This window comes from Antechinus flavipes, chromosome 2, assembly GCF_016432865.1.
Source record: "Antechinus flavipes isolate AdamAnt ecotype Samford, QLD, Australia chromosome 2, AdamAnt_v2, whole genome shotgun sequence".
In the NCBI taxonomy this organism is placed as follows: Eukaryota; Metazoa; Chordata; class Mammalia; order Dasyuromorphia; family Dasyuridae; genus Antechinus; species Antechinus flavipes.
Genome location: NC_067399.1, coordinates 181,466,017 through 181,478,017, shown reverse-complemented (window position 1 = coordinate 181,478,017; position 12,001 = coordinate 181,466,017). Strand labels below are relative to the sequence as shown.

Below are 12,001 nucleotides of genomic sequence, written 5' to 3'. Positions count from 1 at the left end.
ACCTATATCTCACACCCCATACCAAAATAAGGTCAAAATGGGTACATGATCTGGGCATAAAAGATGATACCATAAACAAACTAGGAGAACAAGGGATAATTTACCTATCAGATTATTGGAGAAAAGAGGAATTTATAGCCAACAAAGAAATAGAAAACATTGTAAAAGGCAAAAAGGACAACTTTGATTACATTAAATTTAAAAGGTTTTGTACACACACACACACACACACACACAACTGACAGAAACAAGATTAAAAACAGGAACATTTACATTTTCACTCAAGACACTGAATATGTAAAGATAATGATAAAGGTTAGAGAGGATTGGGAAAATTGGGACACTGATACATTGTTGGTGAAGTTGTAAAATGATCCAACCATTTTGGAAAGGAATCTGGTACTATGCCCAAAGAGCTATAAATCTATATATACTCTTTGACCCAGCAGTGCCATTCCTGGGTCTGTATGTGAAGGAAATCATAAAGCAGGGGAAAAGACACATGAATGAAAAAATGTTTGTAGCAGCTCCTTTTGTGCTAGCAAAGAATTAGAAAATTAGTAGCTGCCCATCAATTTGGGAAAGACTGATCAAATTGTGTTATATGAAGTTAATAGCATATTATTGTTCTAGAAAAATGAATGAACAAACTGATATTGGAAAGCCCTGGAAAGATTTACATCAACTGACACTAAGCAAAACAAGCAAAACCAGGACTACATTGTACACAATAATAGTGAGAATGGGATCAACTATGAAAGACTTGGTTCTTCTCAGTGGTTCAGTGATACAAAGCAATCCCAATAGACTTTGGACAGAAAATGCCATGTGCAACAAGAAAAAAGAACTATAGAGACTGAATGTAAATCAACACATGCCATATTCATTTTTTTTCTGTTTTATTTTTATCAATCTCATGATTTTTCCCTTTTGCTCTATTTTTTCTCTCCCAATATGATTCATTTCTCCAAGCAATGTGTATTAAAAATAAATAAATTTAATAAAATACGATAAAATAGACATCAAAAAAGAAGATATAGATAGAGAATGAATTTGTGATTTTATATATATAGATAGATAGGATATAGATATAGATTCCATATAGATATATGGAACTAATTTTCTTTCAAGTAAACTTCCTCTATCGATTTAGGTCAGTTCCTCTTCTACAATTTCTAGCATTAGAATGTTACTTATTGAACTGAGAAACAAAGTGATTTGCCCCGGATCCTATAACTAGTCTGTGGCAATGGTGGTTCATGAATACAATGATTTCTGGTTCTGAGTCCAGTTCTATTTACTACCATATTCATAGCAAGAAATTTAAATCAATGAGATTGAACATATCTTCAATTATTTTTGAAGATTAATGTTAACAAACAAGATGCATTTTTAGAACCATTGGTGTAAGTAGAGTAAGGAATATCATTCTCTTTGCTGATAAAGAAAAAGAACCCCAGAGAGTGTATTGCCTATGTACAATTAGTAATCATCACTTCTAAGATTAAAGTCAAGGAATGTTAAAAAACAATATCTACTTTCCACTAACCATTTAAACCGGTTCTCACGTTTAGACTTTTTTTGTATTTGTTTTGAGAGGAAATGATCATTTACAAGAAATTTAAGCCATAGATAATAAATTAATAGATTTTAACATACTTCCATCCATTATACTGCACCCATTGTGGTGATATTAAACTTTCAGCTGCTGAAGTCCAAATATCAATCTCCTTCTAAGCTCCATTGTCCTATCCTTTTTCCTATCCTCTTTTAAAGTAAACTTTTAAACTACTCTTAAAATTTACAACTACAAAGCTACCTGTCATCGGGGTCTTTGAAATAAATGTTCCCCATTTAACAATTTTTTTCTTCATTTTAAGTCTCATTCATTTCCATTTCCTCCATCTCCTAGCTCTCCCTGATATGTGATTCTTTTCCAATGACAAAGCATTAATTGATTATTCTTTTTGACCATTTAAACTATCACTCAAAGACTCAGTTGTCTTAAGAAAAGATGGCAGAAAATTTCTTAGTCCCTATTTAGAGTTCTTGACTCCTTTTTATAAACATTATTCAATAATGTCTCATTTGAATTGTATTCAATGCAAATATGCAACCTAATTAAGATTTTAAGTAGTTTTTTTTTTTAATCAATCTCTAGAACCTTCTTCCTTCCTTCCTCATTCTTTCCAACTTCTGTCTTCAAAGTAGAGAACTTTAACATGATTGATAATCTTTAAAATACTCTCCTCAGTTCCTCTGTCTAGTCAATTCTCATGACATTTCTTTAGTACTTCTCATCCACACATAGAGTTGTTTTTTAGAGCTGATATTGCCAAGAGCCACAAATGGTATACATTTAAGCTCCAACTGATCATATTTTTTTTTACTTTTATCATTCCATTTTTACATGATATTTTATGATTTCTAACCTTCTGGTTTTATAATTCCCATGTCATCCAATAGCTTAATCCCTAAGTTGTTATGTTTTATCATACTCTTGCAAATGACTATACTCCTATTCCTTATCTGTCTTCATCCTTTGGTAAACTAGTTCAGTTCTACATTGTGGTTTTCTCTTTTTTCCCACATTCTGTTGAAATTGATCTTCCCAGATTTTGCTTTGGATGACTCTCACCATACTTTGCTTAACTTTTGCCCATAAACTACAAAAGGAAGCAAGAGAACAATTACAAAACTGATAGATGGATCCATGACAATTTTTGTTACAGAATCACAACATACCTCTCTAATCAATTTGCTATCCTATTTGTGGTAACATCTATACAGACTCTTTAATTACTCCTTAAATCTTCCATAGTGTCTGTCACTTTCAGTCTAGGTAAGAACTTTTCCTTTTATTTGACAGAAGAAAAAGAAATGCTATTCTGAGCCCTCACTCTTCTTCCCCTGTCCTTTACTCAGATTCCCTCTATCACTATCTCCACTTTTATAACACTCTCTTTGCCATGGCAAACCCTTCTACCTGCACAAATAATACCCTTCCATTATATCTAGTATAAGAAGATTATTACAGTTCATCTAGCCCAAATTTTACTTTTGAAATAAATTATGACTGATTAGAACCATCACTAATTATTCAAGGGTCATATACACAGAAATTATCATTATTATCTAATTTCATAAACATTCCAACAAGCCTAAAAATAATTTTTCCCTAAAATATCATTTCTTAATACTATTTCCCTGCCTTGATTCCCCAAACCAATATACTTATCATCCCATTAGTGAAAAATTATTTCTATGAAAACAATTTGCGATTTATATTTTCTTATAAAACTTTTACACAACATTTTGCTGAAAAATACAGCCTTCCATATAACTAAAAGTTAAATATAGCCCTTTGAACATAACTATTATCATATGATCAATGTACCTTAGTACAAAGGATTCATTGAATATAGATTCCTTTATATAAAAAACTAATCTTATATGCACAGAACTTAACTTATTGCATAATGGAAATTATTATTTAAAAAATATGTCTCCAAACTTTTTTTCTCCTGATGAGAACAATATGCTTTGTCTTCAGGGAATAAAAACTGGAAGTCCTTTTTCTCATTCATTTAAATATTCACACAACAGGCTTTCATCAAACTTGACTTTGTTGATATTGTTTTTTACCCCAGAATGAATAGCTTGTTTCTCTCCCCAATGGAAAAATATTAGAGTAGATATTACATCTAGAAAATTATCTACTGTAATTTGTCTTCATTTTTTTTATAAATAAATAATCACATGTAACAATAATTACAGGGGATAAAATTCACAACTATCACTCTACAGAATTAAACTGAGACACTGGCAAAAGCATTTTAATAGCTCTCAACTTATGTAATGCATAATTCTAGTGACATCAGCATGTTTATAAAATACATTTATAATGAATTTAAATATTAATAGTTGAAATTATCTTCCTTCAAATGGGTTTCATTTTGCATATTTTCTGCAAATCTTATAACTCAGTTATAATGGGGCATTTCATTCAAGAGATTAACATGATGAATTAGTATTTAGATTTATGCAAGTAAAAGTCCCCAAAGCAGTACTGGAAGTTTTCTAATTCACTGAATGCTATGTACCTGTTGCCATGGTAACAGAATAGAGAATAGGAAAAGAAATTTTATTTCTTTAATTTTCCTATGCTGATGTTAACAATCTGTATCTAGAGATTGGGAGGGGGGAGTTGTATACAACACAGCTCTAATGTAGCCAAATATTTTTCAATATTTTTTTTTCTTTTTTATACTTCATTCACCATGTCTTTTTTAAACTTTTAAATGACATTTATAGAATATGAAAATACAATCATTACTGTATGTTCAACCAAATCTCACTACAAACCTTCCTCTCCAAAAATAAATAAATAAATAATGGAATAAAGTAAAATATAATAAGTGGGACCATAGGGACAATATGCCCTTTTTCATCGTAAAATAACCTATTATGAAGAATTATATGCATTACATCATCATACTTATGATTTTCAGAAATACAAAGTATACTTTGTAGTTCTTATAAATGATGAGTTTTATCCACTTTTCTTAAGAATGATAATAATAAAGATGATAATATAAGTCCTAATGTAGTTGTAAGATTCTGAATTTTAAAACTTTACTGAGATTTTTCTCTAACTTACTTCCTACCAGTAAAGTCAGATAACTTGGATTTCATCCTCGCATTTATAAGTACAAGTTACATAATCATGGATAAATCACAATTAATCAAAACTTTAATTTTCTTATCTTAAGAAATAGAGATGGAGCCAGGTTGGCAATGTAAAAGTAGGAATTCACTTGAACTCTCCCAACATTGCCATCCAATTAGCTATAAAATAACAAGTCAAATTGAATTCTAGAACAGCAGAGTCAAAAAAGATTAAAATAAATAACATTTAAGCTCAAAACAACTTTGGAGGTTGGTTGGAGTCATGCTTCACACTACAGTGGTTGCTGGACCTGAAGTTCAGCACAGGCCAAACCAGAGCAATGTCAGCAGCAGGTTTTGGAGGTGACTACAACAATAGCAGCAGCAGCTTAGAGAGCCTCACCCCACAGACAGAAAGGGAACCAAGGAACTGATCAGAAAGAAATTGCAAAGGGCCGTTTGTTAGAGATGAATTCAGTACTCAGTTGCATTGACTATACACATTTTCAGGTCACAATTCCAGGAAGAAGAGGAATTCTAGTACTTCTAGTATAGATCTCTTAGGATTCCCTGTCTTCCTTCAAGTCTCACCTAAAAATATATCTTTTATAGTGAATCTTTCTTGAGGTCCTTTTAATTTGAATTTCTTTCTATTGATTGCAAGTTATCTCCTTCATTAGATCACAAGTCTCTTAAAAGCAGTAAATTTTGTTTCCCTTTCTTTATATTCCCAGAACATAATATAATGCCAGGAACATGGGATGTGGTTTTTAAGTTTGTTGACTAATTGGCTGAGGAGAATTGACATATTCTCAGCTTTTCCACTTACCAAATATACAACAATCTCCCATAGCCTCAGTTTCTCTATCAGTAAAATGGAGAAAGTATAGTTACTCATATCACTCAGTTGTTAGAAGCTGTAGAAAATGGTAAAATAAAAAGAACTATAAATATGAGCATGTAGAGGATAAGCACAGTACTTAAAGTTAAGTATATACTTAGTACTTAGTATGATTGTACACAGTGTTGTAGTGATGTAATTTTCCTGAAATATTTAAGGGCTGGGACAACTAGGAATTCTCTCTCTCTCAGCCACAGCTCTCAGCCACAGATACAAAAGAAGATGACAGATTTCAGACTCCATCTTTGACCAGTCAAGTGGTAGCTTTCCTGCCTCCTTCACTTCTTCACCTAAAGACCAAGGACTCGGGCTGGTCCCAAGGTCCTCCAGAGAGCTACCCTGGGCATTACATGAGTGTGATTAATTATTACTTTTTTTTATTAGTCAGCATATAACAAAAGAAGCTAACATCAAAGTCAGGATAAACTAACACAGAGTCCTTCATAAACTCAGCAAATTATTTAAATAAATAATTTAATTCCATTGCTTGAATTGTTTCAAAAAGTATTTTAGCAAATACAGAGATAAAAATTAAATTAAATTAATTATTTAATTTTGTGTCTGTTACTACCTGTGTGAGCTTTAAATCTAAATTAATTGAATTCAGCATCACCAGGAGCTCCCTAAAATAGACATTCTTTACCTGTCTCACAAGGTAAACTCATACATAACTCACAAGGTTCAAGGATTAATGAGTGAGAAAAATATATTTTTGTCATGTTCACTAAACTATAACTGAAATTTATAATCTTTTAAATATATACATATGTGTATGTCTGTATATATACACATATATACATAAAAATACACATATAAAGACATAAATCAGTGCTGAAATCTAGTTATTTCTGTCTCTCTCTGTTTCAGTAGATATATAAATACACACAAAGCAAACAAAAAAATATTAGAATCCTTACTGTAAAATTATAAATTGAAGAACTGTTGTCTGTCTGTGGCTAACTTGGATGACAGAGTTTCCACACCGAATATTGCCAATGCCAATAATAGATTTAAATTAACAAAAGCAGAGGGTTTTGTGTATGTGTAAATAATCTTCCAAAGTAGTTTCCATACTCAAAACACTTCTCAAGTTCCCTATTGTATAGAGAATGAAATACAACCATCTTACTGCAACATTTGAGATTTCTCACAAATTGGATCCAATACCTTCCCAGCATTTATTTAATATTACTCTTTTTGAAGCATTTTATATCTTAGCTAAAATGGATAAATGGCAATTCTTTAATATGGACATGTCATCTTCTAAATTAATTAACTTTAGCCATTCTCTATCATGGGAACATATTTTCTGTTCTTGGACTGCATCTTAGAAGGTATTCTATTCTTTCAAGTTAGTTTTGAAAATTTCTTTGTGAGGTCTTCCCTAACGAATCCTAAGGATCCATAACTTTTCCCTTCTCAAATTGCCTAGGAATTAATTTATATTACATTCCAAATACAACATTACACAAAATGTAAATAGGTTGAGTTATGTATTGTATTTTGTTTTTGTCACTGTATCTCAAGTATCTCATATAGTATCAATAAACCATTCAATACATATTTCTATTATATTCCTAGCACTGCTTTAGATAATGAAAAACAAAGGGAAATTAAAATAGTCCCTTCCCACAAGGAGTTTCTATTCTATCTGAGGTGCCTAAGAAATTTTCACTCAGTTATTTGCAAGTCTATAAATATGAAATTCATGTTTAAAGTAATCATGGCTGAAAGAATGTATCTTGTTTCCTTATAACTATATTCATTTATACAAATACGTTTCTCTTCTAGATTGTTGACTACCACTTAAAACAAGACAAATCACACAACTTCATTTTACTCTCCTATTTCTCTTTTCTTCCCTTGACATCTCTCTCTGGGGAAATATGCCAACAGTTATTGAAAATCTTCATGCAGCAAGTCATGTCCAATTGCTCTTTATCCCTTAAGCTTTAGTAACATTTTCTAGAAATCCAAATGGTTGTAGAGATATTGTTGTCTCACACAGAAGCAATGTACGGGATCACCCCATTACATTTTCCATATTCAACTGCTGCCCTATATTGCTATAGCCTTAATTGCACACTAAAATAGTTTCTCTGAAATACAAGTGGGACTTGTGGATCTTATACACACAGTCACGTTGAACTAAATTTCTTTTTATTTTGTTGCTGTTGTTGTTGAATCATTGCTATTTTTAGCAACATATCCTTTATTAGAGTATCTTTGCACTGTTCTTCTAGCACTTTAAGTATGATGCCAGCCACTCCTGGTGATTTACCACCCTGGAACACTGGAATGCTATAGTTCAGCAATTGTCCCATTACAAGGCACCATGCCATGTTTTCTTGTATAAAATGCCCTTGAAATAGGGCTTTCTTTATCATGTTCTGTAGCAAAGACGGATAAATCTCACTTAACCTTTATGCAGTAATGGCAGTTTCTTTACTTGTCTCTTATTCCTGATGGTTTAGTAGACTCATGGGGATTGATAGCATTGTATTTAAAATCTTCCTTGACATCTATGCTACATTTGACTATTTGCTTTTCATGGTCTTTTCCCCTTTCTTCAATTTATGCTATGTCTGACAACCTGTCTTATTTCTTCATCCTTATCACCATGCAGTTTCAGGAATTGGTTTTATAGCCCAGGTAATCTCATCACTTAGGAAAGAGAAAGAGAGAGAGAGAGAAGAAGAGAGGAAGAGAGAGAGGGAGAGGGAGAGGAAGAGAGAGAGAGAGAGAGACAGAGACAGAGACAGAGACAGAGACAGAGACAGAGACACAGAGAGAGAGTATGTGTGTCATTATTCTCTATATGCACAATTACTGAAAGCTGTTTGCATTTAAGTCAAGCTGTAAAGTTAATGTGGAGATCTCTTAAAAAGGAGAAATATGCCAATTTCTTAAAGAAAAAATTCTGAATTCCCTCCCTCCATTGCTTGAATTATTTCAAAAAGTATTTTAGCAAAGTATATTATACTTTGTATAAATACTGTGTGAGTTCTGAGGGTTACAGTGATGGAAAAGAAATGGATCAGTCAGTTCTGCTATTACATATATTCTCCTGGAGATGGGGAATGTAGACAAGGGAAAAATAATATGTACATAAATGAATTTGCCATACATAAGCCACTCTTCTAATTGCTCTAGGTCTTCTTGATTAAACTCTGTTCATAAGATCACAGATTTAGAAAGAAAAAAAAATTACTATTATCTAGTGCAACCCACTTATTTTACAAAAGAGAAACTTAAGTCCATAGATATTGATTGCCTTGCTTAGGGTCACATAAATAGTAAGCGGGAGAGGTGGGATTAGAATTGACATTCTCTGCTTCTAAATCTAGCCATCTTCCTGTTCAACTATAGTGTCTTGCTATTACAGAAAAATAACTATACATTTAGAGCTAGAAGAGATCCTTGAAATGTACCAAATGTCTGGTACATATTAAGTATTTAATACATTTTAATTGACATTGTGTCCAATATTCTCGTTTTTAGAAATGTGGAAAATAGATTGAAATTGGTTGAAATATACACCTAGTGTCACAAATCAAATGTGGGATTTGAACTCAGTATTTGAACTTCCTAAGTCCAAGTCCAATACTTTTCCCACTGAACCAGCCTGTCTTATCAACTAAACTATTAATGTTTCTGACACTCTGAACTGGAGTGGATTAAATGAATAATTCACCTGCACTTTTTTGTAATTGTCTTATAATGGACTATAATATGACAACTGCTTTATATCTTTGCATTGCTTATTCACTTTATCATAGTTATTTAATAAAGTAAAGAAAATGTTTATAGTGCTTGTTTCTTTACAATGTATTTCCTAACTTATATAATGTAAAAGGACCAAAATTGAGCACTATTGGGGGGTATGGAAGTTATCAAATGTTCTCATAAACTAAATAGAAAGTCCATTTCAATTCAACATTTCCATGGTCAATTAAAAAATAAAGAAACATACATTTCTACCTCAGCATCTTTAAAGGAAAGATTTGTTTAGGACTGCATACTATTTTTTAAAATATAATTGAAATGATGCACATAAAACACTACACACATACACACACACACACACACACACACACATATATATGTTTACATTTCTTTGTACTGGGATTTATATTTTAAGTTATATGGATTTTAACTTTAAAAAATCAGAGATGATATACCATTTTCTTTCTGTTCTTCTTTCCATAATTTTTCATTTACTTTTCACTATATTTTGTATGAGTTATAGAACTGCAGGTTTTCATAGTAGCAATGTATCTCATAGTTCTTCTAATGCATGCCATATCTGAGCAACATTCAATATAAGTAAATATTTGGTCTTTATTTAAAAATCCCAGTGAAGGAAAAGCTATAACCTTCTGAGGCAGATAATTTGACTTTCTGAGAGCTATGAGTATGCAAAAAAAAAAAAAAAAAAAAAAACTTCTTTCCATGGTATCTATATCTGCCTCAATGCAAGGCTCAGTTAGTATTATTTATTCTGCCCTTTGATTCTAAGAAAATTAAATCCAAATACACATGGCATCATTTAAAGTACTTGAAGACAATTACAACCCATTTCTTCCCCTTAAGTGACTTGATTCCTCTTATTCAGGATAAATATCGCTATTTTTTTTCTTTCCAATGATCTTCATTGGGAACTAATAGGAGATCTTTAACCATTCTGGCTTTTTTTTCCTGGATACTGTCCAATTTTTCATTACAATCCCCAATTTTGATACTCAAAACTGAAAAAGATTATCTCAAATATGGTCTACCTAAAGCAGAGTAGATAATGAACTACATATCACTGGATAACATACTTCTCTCAATGCGATTTAAAGTTGTATTCATTTTACTGCATTCATTCCCTTGTATCCTGTTATATGCTCAATTATAGCTCAATTAACTAATTGGTCACTAAATCAAGCAGATCTTCTTCAAATTATATGTTCACTCTCTGGCTCTATCTTTCCCATATTACACTTGAGATAATTAATTTTTGAACAAAAACTTATTCCTATTCAATTATATTTTATTAGTGTGCTGTACATGTTGTTAGCAATTGCTTGCATCATTTTATCATGCACAATTTATAAGCATTCCAGTTTTCCTTCATCATAGTATATACAAATAGCAGATAATGCATTATCTAGTATTCTACTAAAGAGTTATTCTACTAGAGAGCACTTTCTAAGGTGACACTGAACCAGAGATTCTGACCATTCAATGAGTTTCAAGCTAACCCATATTTTTATTTTTTTTCATAGTAATAACATGAGATTTTTGAAAATCTCAAGAAAATGTATTTATGGTAGTCTCCTGTCTACTATTCTATAAGGCTTGTCAAACAAAAAGAAAATTGTAAAGGAAATGAGATTAATTTAATATGACCTAATCTGAATGGAAATATACTGTCTTTGTGACCACTGCTTCCGTTTATGGATATTTATTAATGTTTGCCTTCTTCCTTTACTTTTTCTTCCTTCCTTCCTTCCTTTTTTTTCCTTCTTCTTTTCTCCCTCTCTCCTTCTCTTCCTTTCTCCTTCCCTCTGCCCTCCCTTCCTCTTCCTTCCTTTCTCCCTCCCATCCTTCCTTCTTTTATTCCTTCCTTCCTTTTTCTTTTCTTTTAGAATAGGGCATGTTATTTTGTTCATATAGAAAACATATTTTTGATATGATTAAACATTCACTGCAGGTCAGAGACAAGACTGAATTTAGGTCTTCCTTCTCAGAAGCTAGCTTTTTTTTTTTTAGAGTCAAATGATCTAATCCTCATAAAGTACTTAGCCCCAGTGTTTGCCATATAATAAATGGCAAATGAATACTTGTTCATTTTTTTTAAGTTAACAGCTAGAAAATAATATTTTATTTGATTTTTTTTTAGAAATTCAATTCAATATCTTATACAAAGTTTTCATACAACATTCATTTTTTAAGTAAATGAATAAAATTAGATATTTCTGATATTTTTCTAGGTACAAGAAGAAGTATGAGAGGAATAGAGATTCTGTTATACTCATCAACATCTAAACATCACATATTGTATATTAACTTCAGCAGATTTATCAACTCATATCATCTCTTTCTTCTTACTCTTTACAATTTTATGCATTTGTATATATTATATGTACATATGTGATGTTTTATAAAAAAATAATTATGTATAATATAAGCATACATATGTTTGATTTAATTTGTTGATGTTTTCATTCATTGATATCTCAACAGAAGATTAAACATATAAATAAAAACAAATATATTATAGATTTAGAATTTGTAGTAGATTTTTCTTTTTTTGGAGAGAGGTCAGAGATAAGTTGGAGATATCTCATGTGATACATATATGTTGATGATTTGTGGGCAGTGATATTTTTCATCTCCAACTACAGAGAAACATAGATTTTAACATTTTGTAAGTTCTTTAAAATG

The 12,001-nt window shown here is 31.3% G+C and overlaps 1 protein-coding gene across 1 annotated transcript in view; it reads right to left on the bottom strand.

The window, feature by feature from the left end:
• The window catches only part of CSMD1 (CUB and Sushi multiple domains 1), a 2,716,069-nt gene that overhangs the window by 2,166,220 nt on the left and 537,848 nt on the right, over window positions 1-12,001 (bottom strand). The gene's annotated exons all lie outside the window — the stretch shown is intronic.